Below are 19,187 nucleotides of genomic sequence, written 5' to 3' on the forward strand. Positions count from 1 at the left end.
TCATGTTTTGAGATCATTCTATCTCATGACAGCTAATATAGCGTGCAAAGTGCCATAAGAACATTCAGGACAAATACTGGCAAACAGAAGGAAGAGATTTTGAAGTGGTATATGAAATAGCAAACAGTTTTGATGTCTGACAGGTCTACATCTGAGACTTGGATCCTCATCCTAATAACTCTGTGAGCTTCATCAGCTAACCTCTCTAAACTACAGTTTCCAAATCTATGTATCTGGGATAAAAATATCTAAACCTTAAAGATGCAATGAAATGTGTGTAATACACTGAATATAATTTTAGCACATATAAATAATAACCCTTTATCATAATTATAAATTTGTTTCTGTAAATAATTGGTGCAATGTTCATTTTGTTAAATTGAGATCAGAAAGAAAATATTAAAAATTTTTTTTTCTCCACCTGGGCCAACTGGGTAGCCTAGTCAGTTAAGACTCCGACTCTTGATTTTGGCTCAGGTCATGAACTTCGGGTCATGAGATTGAGCCCCACATCAGGCTCAGCATGGAGTCTGCTTGGGATTCTCTCTCTCTCTCTCTCTCTCTCTCTCTTTCAATAAATAAACAAACAAATAAAATCTTTAAAAAATATCTTTTCTCCTCCAAATTAATGGGAGAAAAATATAAAGTGAGTTGTAGGGGTGATATATAAGGGAATTGTAATATCTTTACAGTTAAGCCAGTTCACTTATTCATTTCCGTTTTTTATGTAAATAGTTGTTAGTAAACTGAAGAGCTAGGTAATAAGATGATCTATCAGTCAGGAGAATCTTAGTTTCATAACAGAAGTGGCATTGACCTAGGCTACTACAATGTGAGTTCTCCCAGTAAATGCTTGTATAATCCAGGACAGGTCAGCTATTTGTGTGCGCATCTTTGCACATGAATAATAGAAGTGGGTCCTCATGGTGTTTGAGGTCCCTTTTGGACACAAATTTCCATGGTTCCGTGAACGTATTCTCTACTTGCTGATATAATAATGCTTCTTCAATTTATTTAATCTTGTGATGCCAAATGGGAAATCAACACAAAGCCTCACATTTTAATGTCATTTTATTTTTTAATTTTTTTAAAAATGACATTTATTCAGCATCATGATCAGACTATTACATTTAGCAATCAATACCATGTCTGCAAAAAAATCTACACTAAAACCCTTTGTTGGAATGCTTTACACTTTCTACAGAACAGAAACTAAGATAACCTGTTATATAATTAGTCACAAATATCGTCCTCAAGTTTTTGCCCGTACACGTTGAGAATTGTCCAAAACATGTCTTCTTTGTAGCAGCTAGGCCCTGCTACCACTGTGCTTGGCTGAGTTCACAAATCTCTTGTAACCCGTATGTTCCCTGTTACTTCTCTGGCTCTCCTCTCCTGCTAAGCTTTGTTTCCTGGCAGTCATGGAAACCTCCCACTGCTGTAGCTACTGCTGTTGCTGGAAATGCCATAGCTACCTCAGTTTCATGGTTTGGCAAAGTATTGGCCTCCACCATCATAGGGGCCAGAGCGTCTACCTCTACAGTTTCCTCCTTTCAGGGGTCCAAAATTTGAAGATTGATTGTTGTAATTGCCAGAATCATTAGAGCTTCCGCCACCTCCAAAATTGTTTCCGTCATGACCAAATCCGTCATAGCCATCCCCACTGCCCCATCTCCACCACCGCCTCGACTGCCGCCAAAGCCACCTCGTCTACTGAACTTCCACCCATAACCAAAGTCGTCATTCCCACCAAAACCACCTCCACGACCACCACCAAGGTTTCCAGAACCACTTCGACCTCTCTGGCTGGATGAAGCACTAGCCATCTCTTGCTTAGTAGGTTTTTCCTTACTCCACAGTTGCGGCCAGTCACAGTATGATTTTTTTTTTTTTTTTAAGATTTTATTTATTTGAGACAGAATGAGAGAGAGAGAGAGAGAGAGAGCACATGAGAGGAGGGGGGAGGGTCAGAGGGAGAAGCAGACTCTCTGCCGAGCAGGGAGCCCGATGCAGGACTCGATCCAGGGACTCCAGGATCATGACCTGAGCCGAAGGCAGTCCCTTAACCAACTGAGCCACCCAGGCGCCCCACAGTATGATATTATTGAATGACAATCTTATCTATGTAGTCATGGTCATCATATGTTATAAAAGCAAACTCTTCTTGCCACTGCCTCGGTCAGTCATGCTTTCACTTACTTCAATTTTCCCATACGGTTCAAAGTAATCTCTCAGATGATGTTCTTCTGTGTCTTCTTTATTGCCACCAACAAAAATCTTTCTCACAGGTAAATGGGCAGTAGGTCTTTGAGAATCTTCTCTTGAGACAGTCAGTCCTCTTTGGTTCCACAACTCTTCCATCCACCTTGTGTGTCCTTGCATTCATGGCTGCCTCCACCTCCTCCACAGGGGCATATGTGACAAACCCAAAGCCTCGGGGACCTTTAGTATTTGGATCGCTCATTACCACACAGTCTGTGAGCATTTCCGTTGCTCAAAATGGCTCCTCAGACTCTCATCGGTTGTTTCAAAGCTCAGACCTCCCATAAAGAGCTTCCACAGCTGTTCAGGCTCTTTGGGAGACTCTCACTTAGACATGATGGCGGCGGGAGGGGAGACTTTAACATGCTTACTGGGATGTGTCCACAGGCAGAGAGCTTAATGTCATTGTAGATTATTTTGCTTTCTTCCCTCTCAAATGTACAGTTACTGGAAAGCTGTAGAGTCGGTAAAACATACTGAGGCCCTAATCTTTGCTGATCTTTTGTTTTATAAGCTGTGCTGTCAATAACTAATTTCTTTTAAGGAGAGGTGGTCACTTTGATATTGTGTTAATAGAAAGGTCAAAAAAGTGTCAGTCTTAAGGATCTAAATTGTTGAGCTACATTTTGTTATTTCTAGTTTTCCATTTTCAATTTTTATACCTCATATATAAAGCTACGCTTTCTCATTGAAAAAATACTGCACTGACAGCTCAAGAATATTAAATACACATACACATATATATGTAATTACAAGGTGTAGTGAAAAAATGCTGTCCCAAGTAAGTATAATCATATTGGATATTTTCAGGACTGTATTAAATTCAGGACAGTCTATTAGATGAGCCATGCCACTGTATAGATCAGACTATATTTAATATAGTTTGTTTTTTATATAATTTCATTGGTCATGATTTAAACTGTAATGAAGCTAACATTCTACAAATACATTGTTTTATAGAGTTTAATTCTTTATATTAATCATATCCATTAAGTGAGTTTTCAGTATAATGAAAACAACATTTATAATCTTTGAATTCCAATTGCCACTAGAAATCCCATGTCAGGGCAAATTGGGGCATGTGGAAAAAGGATAATGTTGCTTTCATTAATGATCAATTTCAGGTTTCTGGCTTTCTGGGCCTTTGTGTATCTTCAAAGAAGAATAGAAAGAGCTTTTAGAATTTGTTACTTGCTCTAGTTTATGGGAGGCTGACCTTATTTTGGACTGGTTTAGTTAAAGGATGTAATAAAAAGGCAAATTAGCCTCCCAGACCTGATCCGTCTGGCATGGTTTATAAAGGCAGCAAAATCTAAGCTGAGATAGGAAGCATGAATTGGAGTTGGCTGGGCCAGGTAGGTGAAGGTGATATATTAGATTACTTGGGCCAATGAAATAGCATGTATGTGGGTCCGTCAATGAGAGAATGTGGTTTATTCTAGAACCTGAAAGGAGTCTCTAATTAATAGAATGTAGACATGAAATTTGTTCTATGTGGGGTGTGGGCACTGATGGAGGGAAGTGGGATGTAGCTGGACTATTACCCAGAGATTGACTGACTTGAGGTTTCATTACACATATAATGAACTTTGGAATGGATTCTAGAAGCCATGAGGAGACAACCCAGTGTTTTAAGTGAAAAGTGACATGATCAAATTTCCATCTTAAAAATTGGAAAAAAATTAGATTCTTGGTGTCTTAGAACTTCTGGAGTTAGAGGACAAAGGATGGCTTGCACTTACCTTCAGTAAGAATATAGATCCCCAGAGGAGTGAAATGACTTGCCTCAGCATCACAGTGCTCTGGAAATAGAAGTGGAAGGACTGTGGAAACACGCAGCCTAGCACTTGCAGGCAGGCACTCTGGGGCAGGTGGAAGGTATTAAAATTCTTTCTTAAATAAATAAAACACTCTTATGGGCTGCTATGAGTCGTTCAAACTCACCAAACAAACAAAAAGCAATGAAAGTAAGAAAAACAAAGAAAGAAAATAAGAACCCTGCTAAATGTTACCTTTCCATAACACTAATGAAGTGACTAAATAAAATCTTTTTTTAAAAAGCATTTCTCCTTGCATGATATAATTTTCTGCGAGAGGTCAAGATGTAAAAGAACTATCAAAATAGTTCATATCAAGCAAATATTTTCCCAAAATTTCCAGGCTATTATAAATTAGGGGTCTAAACAAAGTAGATTTTTAAGTGTAACCCCATTATCGTTTCCTCAGGGAGGCACAGATTTTATTACTCTACGGGTCAAATGACCATCTACTCCTCTGTATCCAGACGGTTTTTGAAAATATATTTATCTTTCTTGAATATGTGGATTATAAATATAATAACAGTGTTAGATTTACTTGCTAAGAGTAATGGTATCAATGTTATCAAGAGTTGAGGGTGTCATAAGAGAGTTAAAGATCAAGAAAAAAGACCAAGATCATTTTGACCGAGGAAAAATAAATGACTTCATCCTTTTCTCCCAGTGTTTGCTGTCTAACAGTTTAGAAAAAAACATGCCCAAATTCTCCAAAGAGTTTTCACGTAATACACTCTTCACCTCTGTATTGGTTTTCTAGGGCTGCCATAGTAAAGTACTACAAATGGGGTGTCTTAAACCACAGACATTTGTTTTCTCACATTTCTGGAACTGGAAGTCCAAGGTCAAAGTGCTGGCAGATTTGGTCTCCTCTGAGGCCTCTCTCCTAGGTTTGCAGATGGTCACCCTCTTGCTGCCTCTTTACATGGTCATCTTTCTATATATGTGCTCCCTGGGGTCACTTTTTTGTATGTCCAAATTTCTCCTCTGGATGAAAACTGGATTAAGCCACACTCTAATGGCTTCATTTTAACTTCCTCTTTAAAGTCTCTTGTTCCATATACAGTCACATTCTGAAATACTGGGGTTATAGCTTCGGTGTATAAATTTGGTGGGGACACGGTTCAGCTCTATGACAACCTCCAGAGGTTTCAGTGACACTTTATTACCCTGACTTTCTTTCTAGGCCTTCCCCTATTTGCCTTACTCCACTAATTAAAGTTTGCTCATGCTTGCATATGAGATGCCTTACCCAATTAAGTGTCTACACCTTTTGCATCCGTTTCTGTAAAAGCTACCTAGTACTGAATTAATAACACACTTCAGAATCTTCAGGAATAATTTTATAGATAAAAATCTTTGCTGTAAATACAATTTATAGGTCACTGATATACAATTTTCCACTTAAGTTTTTCTACATCAGATTCTAATTGTCACATATCTTTCTATTGGATCCCCATCTAGATTGTAGTTATGAATATGGGAATGACATTTAATATCTTTGTAGTGTTCAACAGGGTGTCCTGTACATATCATATTCTCAAATAATGCTGTTTGATTAAGTTGCTGATCAGTATCATATTTCTTTTCAGTGTTACCTTAATGGCTTTGTGAATTCCCAGGGCTAACTTTCATTCACCTTATTACTTTGTAACCCTCTCCAGGCTTGAGTGGGCTGTTAAATGTTTTAGATAGCACTGTAGCCAGGAGGGTTACCTTAGTGCACTGCCATATAGTGTATATACCTCCTGGATTGTCAGGCTTGTTTTTACTGATGTGGATGGATGGTTATCTAGATGTACTCATCATATCTTGCATTTCCTCGTGTGTCCTCTCAAGAAGATGGGCTGGCCTGATAGAGAACTATTTCTCTTAGATAAATGTTATACAAGAATCTGTGCTCTTTTATGATAATCTTGAAAGTCATAGGCAATTTTGAACTATGCCATAGTATTAGGTGAAAGATTCATATTGATCTCCATTAATTATCAAGGTTTGTTTTTAGAAGATTTGTGGAATAAGGGTTAGAAACAAATTGATACCTGAACTAAGTAGCCAATAACAACCCAGTTCCCCATGTGATGTTTTTTAAAGATTGATTTATTTGAGAGAGAGAACACACAAATGGAGGAGGGAGAGGGACAAGCGGACTCCCCACTGAGCACAGAGACTGACATGGGGATCCGAGATCATGACCTCAGCCGAAACCAAGAGTCGGACACCCAACTGACTGAGCCACCCAGGCACCACCCCCCATGTGATTTCTTGAAATGGAAATCCTGTGTTGTAGCTCCTTCAGATTGAAATAATACACAAAATGTCAAAGTGAGTAAAGGGCTTTCAGTAGTCATTGTCTGTGTATTCTTTCTTGTTGCAAAGTAAGTCACTTAGAGAGACACAGCATACAATGTCAGTAGCTCCCACCGTGTTAGTATTTTATTGTTCTGACATATGTCCTAAAGTTTAAAAAGCAATTAAAGGTTGCTGTTCCATAGTCATTAGCTTTGGTTGTTGCAGTCAATCACCCATAGAAGTCAGAGCCATATCAGTTTTTTCCCCCATCCTCATTGCACAATCAACTGCAGTCATTGTCCTCCCTTATCATTAAAAGGAAAATGAACCAAGGAAACTGCCAAGACTCACAAGTGAATTTGTAATGTGAGAAACTCTTACAACTTTACTTGAGGGAAGATATCCCCATCATGTTGAATAAACAATAAAAATATATGAGATTAACATTATAAATGGAAGTGTTCCATCTACTTTTAAATGGATTAATCATTTTCTAGTTTTAAAATGTGTATTTACTCCAGAAAAAAATGACATGAATAATTGACAGAAATACTTAGATATTTTAGATGAAATTCACTCTTGTCTCAGTGACGTGATCACTTAAGGATTATTTGAACAGAACCTGATCTGTCTATACAATTAGGGAGTAAAAGAAAAATATAAGATGGTCATGTTTTGAGTGTTCTTACTGAGTTATGTAACCTTAAAACAGCTTTGAATAAGTTAAGGACATTATTTTTTTCAATAAGCTCATTTTGAAAGAATAAGTTAGAAACAGGCAATTTTATCTTTACTTATATCTTACCCTCTACTTTTCACATTTTATTTCAACTCAGGCCTCATTTATTGATAATATATTCTGCATTTTTTACATCATCAAAAAAAGGGGGGGATAGTGTAACATAGTCATATAATTATAAGAGACTAGAGTTACATTCCAAACTTTCTGATATTCATCAATTTTTTATAATTGGGTTAAACCTATATGAATTATAAAACATAGTTTTGGAAGTGGGTATCCACGCCTAATTGTGAAAACTACATACAAGTAGTCTTACTGAATACAAGTTGTAGCACAACATGCTTCACTGATCAAAAAGGGAGATGATGTTTTATTTGTTACTTATGGTCAGCTTCCTCTTTAGTTTCTAACCAGTTTTGGCCCAGAATATTCTTCCTGTGTTTCTGGCCAGAACTTTTTATTATTCAAATTACCTGTGTGCCTCCTTTGAGCTAATATTTTCGGGGTCCTTGTTTGTAAGGGTTGGGAGACTTTTCCCATAAGTGTTTCCCTCATATGTTTGTTTGTATTCTTTTTTTTTTTTTAAGATTTTTTATTTATTTATTGGACAGAGACACAGCGAGAGAGGGAACACAAGCAGGGGGAGTGGGAGAGGGAGAAGCAGGCTTCCCGCAGAGCAGTGAGCCCAATGCGGTGCTCATCCCAGGACCCTGGGATCATGACCTGAGCCAAAGGCAGATGCTTAATGACTGAGCCACCCAGGCGCCCCTGTTTGTTTGTATTCTTAAACAGTGGTCCTTGCTCCTGTGCAGATACCTCTGGCCAAACGCACATTTGCCCCCTCGGCAAATTGCTGGGTTCTAAGTGTGGAAGTTGATCCGGCAACAAACGTCAGAGTAAATGTTCTTGACCATTTTGTAATTTGATTAAGTGATGAAATTGATGGATACTTTCTTCATAAAGATGCTCATCACACAAACAGTTGCATATAATTTAAGAATTCCTTTTTGAACTTGACCTGGTTTAGAGGTGACTTTGAATGCATTTCTTTGTGTATTTTCATTATATATGAATTTTTTTCTTATTCTTTTCCCCTTGGTTATATTAAGCTGCTTACTAATAGTTAGGAAAGTGCTACTTAAGAAACTAGAATATCTCTTTCCATATGAATATGTGATAAAATTTATTGCAACTTACATGATTTATTGAACTGAGTCGCCCCTGAAGCAAATGCATTATTAAGTAGTTAAAAAATTCATGACATGTCCTTAACACACTGAGAGTGCCTTAGAGGAGCTCATTCATCCGATAAATATGTATTTAACAAAATTGCTTGAAATGAATCTCTTTTATGGGTTTTTGTAATTATTGTTCTTATTTAAGACATATATATATATATATATAGCATAAATAACAATGTTTTTCACATAGGGTTGTTGAATGCAAATAGTTATTTTCTTTGTGAATATGTGATAAAATGCTTTGTTGCATCATTAAAACTGTTCAATAGGCTGTGATTTCCTAGAACATATTCTCTACCTTGTACATAGCTGCCTTTCTATTTTGAGATTTAAAGGAACACTGCAGTGGAAACCTTCTGTGATTTCTGACTGTGGGTATTGGACTCCGAGCTCAGTCATTTGGTTGCAGAATGAAGATCTTAAAACTTAGCCTTGAGTTTTCAACCAATTATGTTCAAAGGAAAAGGGCTATTCAAAAAAAGTTCTGTTTCCTGTGTCATCTGAATTAGAAGTGGTTCTCTACATAGATCATATTTTGGGATATACCCCATCAAAGACAAGCCTACCTCAGTAACCCAGTGTAACCTCCCTACACAGCTGCCATTACTTAGAGAGCATGACTCTTAAGAGTGGCAGCTTTCCATTCCTTTAGCACTTATGTTTAGATTTGTGTTGTTGCTTAGAGAAGTATTTTAACTCTCTATCCTGAGTCAGTGTCCATGACCTTTTGTTGACACCACCCCTTGCCTCAGTATTACTACTATTACTACCAGTACCATTATCGCTGATAATTACAACTTACTGAGTACTGACACTGTGACTGACACCAAGAAAAGTACTTCATGTATTTAACCATGTTGCAGATAAAGAAACTGGCACCCAGTGATTTAATAACACATACAAAGGCACAAAGGAGATATACTGGGAGGATGGATGGCAACATGAAGATGTCAAATTCTTCCCAAAACACAAGCATAATTTTGAGAAAAATAAATGTTAAAACATTTTCAACTGAAAGCAGATGACAGGTTGATAAGAATTGATTCTTGTAATAAATGCAAGAGCTGTAGGTTAGAAGGCCTGTTTGCCTATGTGACTTCCACCTTTATTCCCTACCATAGTATGGTCAGCAAAAACCAGTTGTCAGAACAGTTAGCATTGAAAACCAACAGCTTTGAGGCTATAGGAAACTGACTCAGTTTGGAACAGTAAGTGAAAATCTATGACTTCGGCAACTAAGGGTGGGAACCTAGATGGGCACAAATGGACAAAAAAAAAAAATCCTCACAGTTTTGTTTATCCAAGTTTGTTGCCCTGGTTGACCTGAACAGTGGATCAGCCAAGAAGTTAACCAAGAGATCCAAGAATAAATTAGAGAGCTATAGAAGGTCTGAGATAAGATGTCCACATATCACTGGTTGATGGAAAAGCCTACACATCTGTCAGGGAGACTTCAGAGGGCTTGGGAAATATAAATGCTAAGGAAGGCTCAAAAACTAGCTGCAATTTTAACTGAGCTTTCCAAACCACTCACTAATCAAAGTGAAGAATGTAGGCACCTTTTAGGAACAAGGTTTTGAGCATAATCTTTGTCCAAATAATCAGATGACGACTAAACTATAAAAGCACAATTGAAATTTCTAGAAAAGTAGAATGATAATAAAAATAAGAAAACTAAGCAGAGAATCACAGGCTTTGTATCATGGGGAGACAGATTCTACAGTAAATTCAAGAAAGCTAATAAGAAAGAAAGGGAGAAAGGAAGGGAGGGAGGGAGAAAGAAGAGAGAGAAAAAGAAAGAAAGAAAGAAAACCACAGAAATATACAACATATTCGAGAGTTGGTATGATATGTTATCTAAATGTGAAATTTTCACTCACAAATGATGAGACGTTTAAAGAAATACGAAAGTATGACCAATACTGAAAAGAGTTTTGAGTCAATAAAAACTGTCTACATGGGACCAAGTGTAAAAATTAAAAGGAAAAAAAAATTCAAAATGGCTATTATAAATATTTTTAAAGAATTAAAGGAAAATGTGTTCAAAACATTAAATATAATGACAATGACTCAACAAATGGGAAATGTCAATAGAGAAATAGAAATTACATTTTTAAAATAACAAAACTGTATATTTGAAAAATACAATAACTAAAATGAACAGTTCATCAGATGGGTGCAATAGCAGGTCTGAATTTGTGGAAAAAAGAAGTTGTCAGGGACTGAATGGTTTGTGGTGGACAGGAGAGTTCCTGTTGACTCTGTTCACTTGTAACTGACAGTTGATAGACGGCTGCTGCCTGCATTGATCAAAGGACTAGCTAGAAAGAGTTTATTATTATATGGGAAAAAATTAAAAAGAATCATGCTGTAATATTTATGTAACTTTACACCACCCATTAGTTAAAATATACATTCCAGATTCCAGAGAATAGATCATCTTTAGACAATTTGACTAAAAAGGGCAGGTTTTGAAGAACAGAAAGAAACTATTTTGTAAAGACAGGTGTGTATTTGTAGAGTCATTGAAATTTAAATTTGTTCTGAATTCTTCCCAAAGAGCCTTGAACAGCATTTTCACTTGCAGTGTTATTGGTCTAGGGTTAGCATACAGTTGCATAGCATGATCTTTGTTTCCTTTATAATGACTCTGGGTGGCTTACAGTAGTAGGGGTTTTCCCTGGCATAGGACTAAGCTATTCTGACCTATTAAATGACATGTCAAACTTGGGATTGTTTATCCTTATCATTTAATATATTGAGAAGGTTTTCCTCTTTTTTTTTTTTTTTTTTTTTAACACACAAGTTATTTGGGAGAAATAAGGCCTTTAATTTTCCTTGGGAGGGATGATGAATTTTCTAATTCTGGTATATGACTGCTCAATTTCGATAAAATAGTTTGTGCTTCCACTGTTATTAAGGGGTCTCAGCAGAGGGTTGCTGTTGTGCCAGGGAACAATGGAATATTCATGACTATTGGTTTCTTTCTTTATATGAATACTGAAAGTAATTGTCCTTGAAATACCAATGCCATCAAGTGGTCTGCCCCATGTAATTTATTTTTCTTTTTCCTGAGATGTCTCACTGTGTGTGCATGACCACATCCCATTTTCCAGTGGGTTCCCTGCATCTGAGCCATCCAGCATTGTGCCATGAGGTCCTCCCATTTGGAACACAGCTAATTGAACCAGAAAAGGGCATTAAAGGAAGAGGCTGTTTTTGGTAGCCTGGCCAGGAGATGACAAATTGCCTGGTCCTCAAGTTTTGCCCTACGAGGTTACTCTGCTGAATCGTAATCAAAGTTATTTGGCTGTCCTCTCTTATGGTGTCCAAATGTAAAGCATATAGAAAACAGATGCAAAGAGAGACACAGGAGAAAGTAAACAGAGACCCCGAGTCAGTAAAACTCATATAGCAGAGTGAAGAGAAGGTCAAAAAGCAGAAGATAGTGGCAGACCACCCCCCCCCAACCCAACAGTGGAATACTAGAGTCAGTTTTCTCTGTGCAGTAAGGTTTGTGTAAATTCAATTTCTTTCTTTCTGTTTTTTTCTATTTTTTAGATAGTCTGCAATAGGAAAATGTTATTTTCATGATCAGAACAACATATCCAAATTACATATAAATGTATCTAAAATTTGGGGGGGAAAATCACTGGTTAATTTAACTAGATTTTCTTTTGTTTATCATCATGACACTGCAAAAACTACCACATCTGTTGCTTTATGAATGAAATACTGATTGGGAAGCCAAAACACAGTTTTTCAGATCTCATATTCAAGCCACTGTAAAGAGCCTTTTTTTTTTTTTTTTTTTTTTTTTTCTGGGAACAAGCCAGAGATTTCTACCCTGTGTTCCAGCACAGGGGCAGTTATGGACGGGGGTGGGGGGAGTTTCAGCACATTAGTCATGAAGTCTGATTCTCCAATTGGCTATTTTAACCATTTGGCTTTGTCTGGGGAAGTAATTCTATATCTCCCAATGACTTTTTTTTCCACTTAGATTTTTCTGTTATAACAGATGTCTTTGACGTTCTGGCTAGAGCCGAAGGGATTTGATACATAGTTCTGAATCAGTGGGCCAAGTGTTAGGGATACACATTTTTCTGAGGAAGAGCCTTAAGCTTCTTTCTCCCATTAGTATGAAGTAGGTTTATGCCATGTTTGTGCCAAATGCTACCTGAATGAGTAATAAAATATATATAATTACCATGCCCCAAACTCTAACTATGTGGAATGATTTCAAAATCTTATTTCAAACCTAGACTTCAAAAATAATGTAATGTAACTATTGTTGTAAAGATGAGTAAATGTAGTCCCAGTTAAATAAAGTGACTTGCCAAGATTATATAAAAAGTGCATGACAGAGTAGAGTCTAGATCTCTGTCTTCCTATTTTGTTGGATGCTGGTTCTGCCACATTCTAGAGGAAGTACATTCTCATTGATCTTTTATCCCAACACTTAATATTATTCCTGACATACAGTAGGAGATCAGTTAATGTCATTTAAAAGATTACTGAGTACATTCGGTAACACATACCAGAGATGTACATCATTTGTCTTCAGAGAAGCTTTTATTTCCACAGTATACATTGTTAAAGCCAGTTTTGAAACTAATATATATTTAACATCAAATAACACTTACTAATATATATATGAATTTGTGCTTGGCATTCTGCAAGGATTTGCCAAAGAGATTAATATAAAAGTAGCCTTGTCTTTCTGAACATTTAATGTCTTATGCAAAGTCAAAAGAGAGGGAGAGAAAGAGGCAGAGGGGAGAAAGAGACTTAAAGAAGAGTGCTGAGCTCCTAGAAGCCCTTGAACAAAGCATGTATCGGAGGCCAAACTGTAGAGCCACTATTTCCCAAGTCAACATTAACAGAGCACACTGTGTTCAGGAAGCACATTGGAAAGAAAACACAGCTATTGACTCAAAATATCCAGATTCCCACTGATAAGCCATTCCTTAGGATGAGCACAGATCTCCCTCATGTGCTATTGCCAAGATCAACTTTTAAACCTTCCCGTGTCATCAGAAGGCTTCCATCAGGATCTCAGATTTTCGCATTTCTTGTGCTCTTTTCTGTTCTTGAGCTCTCACTGGTGCCAGTGATCTGTGATTTGGTTGTTGATCTAGCCTTACTCGCTATTTGTCTAGGAAGAGAGGTGTTTAATTCTGCTCACATTTCTCCTCTTGCTTTCTTCTCTTTTTAGCTGGTCTTACATTTTCTTTCTGTTTATTATTATTCTGCCTCAGCAACTGTTTCGCTGTACTTTGGCCAGTTTCATTGTTTATGATTATTTGGTTTTGATGCCTGCCTATATGGTCAGTTCAAGACCTAGCTCTGTTGGAAAATTCCATGGCCACATCATAGACCATACCTTTACAGCAACAGCTGCTTCTGTAACTACCTTTGACATCTGTGCCTATGTACAATAATATTCCATCAACAGTTGTTTCTAAAGGGTTAACCTCTAAAGTCCATCCTTGTTATATGATCTCGGTTTAAAATGGAAGTAGGAAGTAACACAGTCTGTATTAATTAAAAGGTCCATTAAGGGCTCAATGCCAAAAGCTGGGTAGATGAAAGCCTGCCAAGTGCACAGGGCCAGAAACTTAATCACACCTTTCTTTAGCAAGAGTTCCATTGACTGTAATTCTCAAATATATGACCTTCACTTAATTTTGTGCTAATGCATAAAATGGGGTCCTGCTTGTCTTTGTACTTGCCATTTGCTTGATATATATGCATGTGCCATAAATGGAGTTTGTATATGTGAAGTAGGGTTCCTGACCTGATGTCAGTGAGAAATAAACCAGATTGTGTAGATAGGTCTATTTGTATACCTGATATGTTTATGTAAATATTTATGCATTCATACTGATTTTAATGACCAAAATATTTTAGGATATTTACAACGAGATTTTACTATAGTAGTATTCTAATTCTAGAATTGTTGCAATTTTTTTGTATAGCTTCAAAAGGAATCATTACCCAGATCTGAAAATGAAACAGTAAACTGGAAGTCATTTGTGTTTATTCTATTTTCTGAGATTACCAAGCTAATTAGACTACAAGATATCCTTCCAAAATTGAAATTATATTTTGATGCTTGCAACTAGGTTATACCACACAGTATGTTGCCATGGAATGGCCACTCCAGTGGCTGTTGAACAGACATTTTTCTTTGCCAAGTCACAGAGGGAAGTAACAGGAGAGTACAGTGTTGATAGAATGCAAAAGTCAGACCACACTTCCTAGTTCCCTGGTGCGCAGTGGAGTGAACTTTTGAGATTTTGGAAAAGGGTTAATTAGGGTCTTCTTCCCTACGTGCTCATAATTTGCCAATATTGGTTTCACGCTTATTTCAAATAGAAAACAAATCAGCTTTCTCAATAGGTAGCTAATGTAGGTGGATAAGCAACCTCGAGACCATAGCTGAATCTAGCCAAAACAAGTGCATGGAAAATTGATAGTACATTTTGGAGATCCTGACCATACTACTCTTTATCATTTTTTTGTCCTTGCCCTTCCTTGTTATCAAGCACTTAACTACTAACTTTAGGCTTATAATGGAGGACAGAGGCTTAGAAAATATTTCTTAGACATTTTTATACTCAAAATACCATTAATCAGTTAATTGAGTCACAATTTAATGTGTGCCTTCGACATGGGAAGCATTTCATTAGTTCTGGTCTTATAAGAGATAAACATAAGACACCATTTCTGCCCACTGAAGGCTTAAAGGCTTTTGCGGGAGTCAGACCAATAAATGGGCAATTATAAGGCTGTGTTCCAGTTTCATGAGTAGCAGTTTATACAAGGAGATTGAAATCTATGAGAAGGTTTATAGAATTTAGATGTGGGAAGGACTGATCAAGTGAAGGGACTCTACCCGAAGAGGGTGTGTTGTTTGCTATGTTATTGCTGCCTGGTGACATCCTATAGGTCTTATTTTATAACATTTCAGAGGCTTGTTCTGTAACTCATACATAAGGAACCACATTCTGTCATTTCCACTCATACTTGCTGTATAAGACTGATGTAATCTTGTATTAGCCTTTTCTATGAAGAATGGATTTTGGACACAGATGCATATGTTTGAATTAAGTGCTCCTTGGTGCAAATAGAGCCCTTCAACATAGATGCAAGTCTTTCAACATTAATTTCTTGGTACCGTATACTATAAGTTGCCAAGGGCCACTAGAAAAAGGTAAGTTCGGTGGATACAGACTCCCAAAATTATGTAAAAATATCACCTCTCTGACTCTTAGATAGTGCTGTCAACTTCTTTCTAAGGAATATGATTACTCTGCCTTTCTGAGAGAAGTATAATTTAGAGGGGATTGGGAAACAATTTGCAGTTTGGAAAAGGGCTTATATTATATAAATTTTGGCAACAGTTTATGTCAATAGTAATAATATTATAACAATGTAGTTATTAGAGCAAACTCTTCTATATTAGAGCAATATTCCCAAAGCTTGACATATATTAATTCTTTTGATCCTTATAAGAACTCCATGACACAGTTTTCTCTATAACTCCATTTTATAGGTAAGGAAATGGAGGGAAAAGGAGGTCATGGTTGTCCACCATCACAGCTAACGTGTGTCACTGTTTGATTCTGGATGCTAATCTCTTCAACTTCATAATGTCTCTAAATTCATTATGCCTCACTCTTTCTTCTATGCTGTGCTTGGTGTTTCTTGTAGCTTGTTAAATTTTCATTGGAATCATCTGCATTTTTCAACTGTTCAGTCATGTCACCAGTGTATTTTTATACCATTAATTTCATTTTTCTCTCTTTTTTTTCTAGTCCAATTGTGTTAGCCAGTCCTCCAGAATAGTAATTGGGCATTTTGTCTCAGTGTAAATGTTTCAGTTGTTCCACACAATATGTGTGCTGTTGGCTTTGAGGTTCAGCTAGATATATTTTATAAAGTTAGGGTTCATATGAGAAAGCAACTTCAGTAGTCCAGATGAAGGTTAGTATTGTAAAGAGAAGGAGTGGGAGTCTGACTCATTTTGAAAGTAGAGTTTATAAGATTCCCTAATGGGGTTAGATGCAAAAGAAACAACTGACTCAAGAGTGGCGTTGTTGTTGTTGTTGTTGTTATTTTGGTTTGAACAGCTGAAAAGAAAACGTACATTATTTGCCAAGATATGGAAACATCAGAGGAGCAAGTATGAGGGAAAGGTCAGGAACTTTTTTATTTCACATATGTGGTAGGGTTCTCCAGAGAATCAGAATCAATAGGAGATGATAGGTAGGTAGGTAGGTAGGTAAACAGACAGACAGACTGACAGATTTTAAGGAATTGGCACAAGGGATTGTAGGACTAACAAATCCAAATTTTTTAGGGCAGGCTAGTGGGCTGGAAAATCTGGGAAGTGTAGATGTTTCAATCCTGAGTCTAGAGGCAGAATTCCTTCCTTTTTAAAGGAGATCCTCAGTCTTTCCTCTTAAAACCTTCTTCAATTGATTGGAGTTAACATGTAACAAGTTAATACATAATATCAACCATCATAACATATTAAGCTTTCAATACCTATTAGACATCCAAGTAGAAATGCCAAATAGCCAGTTAAGATCACATTCCTTAGCAGAGAGATGCCTTTTAAGCCTTGCCACTGGCTAAGAAAATCTTGTTCCGGAGTCCAAGTAAAGAAAATGGTTCAAGGAGGGAGTGATTATTAATGCAGCTGCTGAGTCAGGTAAGAGTTTGAAGATTGGACTATTGGGTATAGTATTGTAGAGGTCATTGTTTCCTGACGAGTAGTTTCCACTGAGTAGGGAAGGTATAAGGTTGAATGAAGTAGAACCAAAGAGGAGTGGGGTTGGGGGGGGGGGGATGGACATGAATTAGAAGCAGTGTTTTCAAGCAATTTTGGTGTAAAGAAGAATAATAAGAGACAGTAGCTATGAGTGAAGGCAGATGTTGGGTCAACCCTTTTTTAATAAAATGTATTTTATCATGCTGTATGTTGAGGAAAATAATCTACTAGATTACTAAGCCAGGAAAGTTGATGTAAGAAAGAGAGATATAATTGCCAGAGGTTTGCATTCGATGAGGTGAAAAGGTTAGGATTTAGGTCTAAAAAGGAGGGACATTTTCAGAGAGGAGAGCATGATAGTTGATTCTCAGTAACAGGGAAGGCAGAGCACATCGAAACAGGTGCATAGATTGGGTGCTGGGATAATGAGATAGCACTTTTCAGATGGCTTCTATTTTCTCTGTGAAGCAATGCCATCTGGTGAAAGTAAAGAAGAGGAAGGAGCTATTGTGAATTGAAGAGAGAGAAAATATATGAATTGATTGTCTAAGAGAGTGGTACATTTGTACAATTCAGCAACAGCTATTCTTTAAAAATGATGCTTTTCTGTCACCTGCCAGAAAATTGTTATAATACATACAAATCTACAGTGACTGTGAATGTAAATGGTCTCCTCTGTTGTTGAGCAGTGCTCCACAAAGACATGTTGATGCTGCACTGGGAAAATACAGTGGAAGAGCTTCATATTTATTTGCTGACTGAATGAATATAAAGCAGATGATTCCCTTAAAAGAAAACTAATGGGTCTATTTAATTTAAGATGGGTGACAAGTTTATAGTATATAGTTTATATAGTTGCTCTTTGAGGTCTACCAAAATTTGGAGTGGGATTAAGAGATAAAGCCCACCACTAGCTTTATGATTTAATGTTTTGCCGAACAGTGTCCAAATTATTAAAGGAAGCTTTCAAACATTTTCTTGAAAATAGGCCATCCTTTTCTGTTCTTTATGACTTAAATGAGTCAGTTTTTCAAAAAAAATGTATGTGCTGCTTGAATTCTATAGAAAAGAAAGAACTAAAATACATTTTAAAAATATCTAAAACCATTAAAATGTCCCCTGGTGATATTTAAAATGAGAAATAGGGCACTACTTATTTAAGTAGTGTATTAATAATGTGTAAATGGGTTGAATCTTCTCCTCTTGGGGTTCTGGAACTTTTCTCTTGTGATTGTATGTATTCATAGATGAATTATATTGTTGATAAATGAGAGATAAAGAATGTTTTATGAACATACTCCCGACTCGGGTTAACATACTTTATGTAAAATGCCAAATGCAAATCATTAGAGGTAAAGGTGAGATTTTGTTGTTTTTCCAGAATATTTTGGTCTGACAGTTAGTAAACCCAAATCCTCTCCTACCAACCATGAATTCTCCCCATGGAGTTCTTCAGAAGCTATACATTTGGATATCATTGTATCATCACCTCAGCAATAGTCACATGAATATCTCATGCTGCAGTATATATATCTGGACAAAGAAAGAGTTGGCACAACTGACCTAGACTCAAGACTTGACAAATTTCTATTTTCCCTTTAATATGTGTCTTGTTACTTGTACACACAAGCATGCATGCAGAGGAGACAGTGTATGAGTGAGCCAAAAAGGTATCCATTGACATAGATACCACCGAATAGAGTTGAAAAGGAAATGTAAGGACAAGGAGGGAGTGAATTATGGATGATTGCTTGTTTAGTAAGGCACTGTTGAAGCCCAATAAATGCCTCATTCTCTGACCAATGAGATTTGCAACTCATTATTCACAGAAAGATCTGGAAAAGGGCTGTCTAGGGCCAGGACTAGTTGGAGAAGTATGCCAAAAGCCAAACATGATGTTTTAGAGATATTGTACCTCTTCACAATCTGACCTCAATTGATATAATTTGGGGGATGGCCATTACTTTGTAGGACATCTACTTTAATTCACTGATGTGCCAACGAAGTAATGGAAATTCGGAGGACTTAAGTGACTTACCCAGAGTTTCAGAGAAACT

General features: G+C 36.9%; 1 protein-coding gene across 2 annotated transcripts in view; it reads left to right on the plus strand.

Annotated features, from left to right (window-relative positions):
* DPP10 (dipeptidyl peptidase like 10) overlaps window positions 1-19,187 on the plus strand; it is a 653,604-nt gene that overhangs the window by 218,096 nt on the left and 416,321 nt on the right. The window lies entirely within an intron of this gene.

The sequence above is a fragment of the Eumetopias jubatus genome, unplaced genomic scaffold (genome assembly GCF_037043125.1).
Source record: "Eumetopias jubatus isolate StellerSeaLion01/CBP00866 unplaced genomic scaffold, mEumJub1_p1.0 scaffold_3, whole genome shotgun sequence".
Lineage (NCBI taxonomy): Eukaryota > Metazoa > Chordata > Mammalia > Carnivora > Otariidae > Eumetopias > Eumetopias jubatus.